The sequence below is a fragment of the Myotis davidii genome, unplaced genomic scaffold, assembly GCF_000327345.1.
Source record: "Myotis davidii unplaced genomic scaffold, ASM32734v1 scaffold753, whole genome shotgun sequence".
Classification (NCBI taxonomy): domain Eukaryota; kingdom Metazoa; phylum Chordata; class Mammalia; order Chiroptera; family Vespertilionidae; genus Myotis; species Myotis davidii.
Genome location: NW_006286231.1, coordinates 1,231,021 through 1,233,854, shown reverse-complemented (window position 1 = coordinate 1,233,854; position 2,834 = coordinate 1,231,021). Strand labels below are relative to the sequence as shown.

Here is a 2,834-nt window from a genome sequence, read left to right as displayed (position 1 = left end):
GAACTGCGCGCCTGAAATTCACAGCGGGCTGTGCTAGGCTCCGCTCCAAAGGGCGGAACGCGGCCACCCCCCACCCCGTTCCCAGTGCCCCGTCGCCAGGGACACAGCTGTTCCGTTGGGGAGTCGCTTCTCAGGCGGTGTTAGGACTTAACTGTTGTTCCCCGTACCATCCCCCGCTTTGGTGAACAAGAGCGGAGGGAGTTACCCAGAAATGGAGGCCCCGGTTTCCTTTTGAAAAGGGCCAGTGAGAAGGATTCCAGCCAAGGACACAAGCTGGGAAGGCATCCAGATGGGTATCTTGTCTGCATTAGTGAGAATTCTCTCTTGTGGCTTAGTCCTTTCTCTATACAAGGGCTCTGTGTTTTCACCTCCGGGCCAGCTAGCAAGAACAGTTAGCAAATGCAAGAGTCAGCCCTCCCGCAAGCGTTTGAAAGCAGTAGCAGGGCCCTGAATGCTCACTTAGAAATGCCAGGGTCCCGGAAGTGCCCAAGCAGTGTGAGATGCAAGTGTGGTTTTCTTTACTGCAGTGACAAGAAACAACTGTTTTTTTTTTTTTTTTAAAATATATATATTTTATTTATTTATTTAACAAAAACCATATATTTTGTTTTTATACAGAGAGGAAGGGAGAGGGATAGAGAGTTAGAAACATCGGTCAGCTGCCTCCTGCACACCCCCTACTGGAGATGTGCCAGCAACCAAGGTACATGCCCTTGACTGGAATTGAACCCCGGACCCTTCAGTCCACAGGCCAATGCTTTATCCACTGAGCCAAACCGGTCATGGCAACAACTGGTTTTAAGAAAAGAAATATAAACAGATGCTGTGAATGGACCTAATTATTTTCCCCCAACGACTTACAAAAATAAACTCGATTTTTCTTTATATCTTTTTGGTTTCTGACACGATGGTCAGAAATCTCTTAAAATATATCACTGATACAGGGAAAATGCCATCACCTTAATACGTCTTGGCTAAGATGCTACCCTTGTTTCAAAGTCCTGTATCTCTGAGGTAACTCTTGAAAGGGCTCTCTCCAAAGACACCTCTTTTCCTTATGGGGATAGAAGAGATTAGTAGCTATCAGGGAGAAGTTCCTTTGATTTCAAAGATAAGTTAAATGTAGACACTTGAATAAAGAAATACACGGTGTGGTATTAGTGTTGATGAGGGCAGAGGTCAGGTGAGGTTTTCTGAGTTTAAGTTGATTGAAAGTTTTTCTTTGACGTTGACGAAGAGCAAAAGGGAAGTTAATTCACTAGTCATTTACCCATTGAAGTCGGTGTGGACTCTTACAGCCAGATGGATAATAATGAAGACAAATCTCCTGTGAAGTAAAATTCCCTGAACATCTGACAAATCTCTTTTGTCATTTTTTCCCACTGCTAGGAGACCTATTTTGGGATACTTACATCTTTCCACTTGCAGCTAGGATGGAGGAACACGTTTACATATTTTTACTGTTCAGAAGCTCTTTTCCGCCATTAAATACCTTCCATCCCTGGCTGGATGGCTCAGCTGGTTGGAGCATCGTCCTGTGAACCAAAAGGTTGCAGGTTCAGTTCTGATTCCATCCCTGCTCTGGGCCAGTAGGTCTAGTAGATGTTTGTTTGTTTGTTTTTATTTCTTTCTCACTCCCTTCCTCTCTAAAAAAAACAATAAAAACATATTCTCCGATGAGAATTAAAAAAATAAAATAAAAGTACTTTCCATAGTAATCAGTCAATAGGTTATTATGGGTTCCCTTTCCAAGAGATACTCCCTCTGTTTTATGTGTCTCAACATGAGCCATTTTCATCCCCAACACCATCCCCAACACTTTAAAAAAATGTTTTTATTGATTTCAGAGAGGAAGGGAGAGGGAGAGAGAGAGAGATAGAAACATCAATGATGAGAGAGAATCATTGATTGGTTGCCTCCTGCACACCCCTTACTGGGGATGGAGCCTGCAAGCCAGGCATGTGCCCTTGACTGGAATCGAACCTGGGACTCTTTAGTCTGCAGGCCAAGGCTCTATCCGTTGAGCCAACCAGCTAGGGCTCCCCACCCCTTTTAAGGTGCCTTTGGGATGGACAGGACACTGTGTGTGTACTTAGACTATGAACTTGACCTGGGAGGTCAGAAGTAGTTTGCCCATCCTTAGTGAAGTCCTACTTTGAGTACAGAGTTCTTTCAACTGGGAGCTCACAATATCTCTGTGATCTGTTTAACTATTTATTACTCAGGCCCGTGAGACATGCTGTCCTTCCCGGGGGTAAGTTAGGAGGGATTATGTCTGAGCTCTGGTACAGTCAAGCTGTGGACCACCTATAAGCCCTGGGCAGGGAAGCTTAGGGGTCCACTTCCCTAAATAGACTGGGGACACATTAAGACATTTAAATAGAAGCCCCTTAACTGGATAATACAACAAGTTCAAAGAGAGTGAGCCCAGGGAAGGATCTACTTGTAGCTGGCACTCTGTGCACAGTGTGGTGGCGGGCTCTGCAATGGCAGATACGCTTAGTGGTTCAATTCCATCTCATATATGTGCTTGGAGGCAGGATTTACTCCACTGCAGCCCTAGTATTATTGCCAGGGTTTTATTTTTTTGTGGTGACTTTTTCCTGATTCTGACAAAAAAGTAGGGGATGTGTTTCTTTCTTTTTTTTAAAATATCTTTTTTAAATATATTTTGTTGAGTTTTTACAGAGAGGAAGGAAGAGAGATAGAGAGTTAGAAACATTGATGAGAGAGAAACATCGATCAGCTGCCTCTTGCACACTCCCTACTGGGTATATGCCCGCAACCAAGGTACATGCCCTTGACCGGAATCGAACCTGGGACCCTTCAGTCCG

At 44.3% G+C, this 2,834-nt stretch overlaps 1 protein-coding gene across 1 annotated transcript in view; it reads left to right on the top strand.

Annotated features, from left to right (window-relative positions):
* The first annotated feature begins 1,299 nt into the window (after positions 1-1,299).
* Positions 1,300-2,834, top strand: part of RBM43 (RNA binding motif protein 43) — a 7,829-nt gene continuing 6,294 nt past the window's right edge. The window contains exon 1 of the mRNA XM_015559804.1: positions 1,300-1,589. The gene's annotated coding sequence lies outside the window, so the exon portion shown is untranslated. The remainder of the gene's footprint in view (positions 1,590-2,834) is intronic.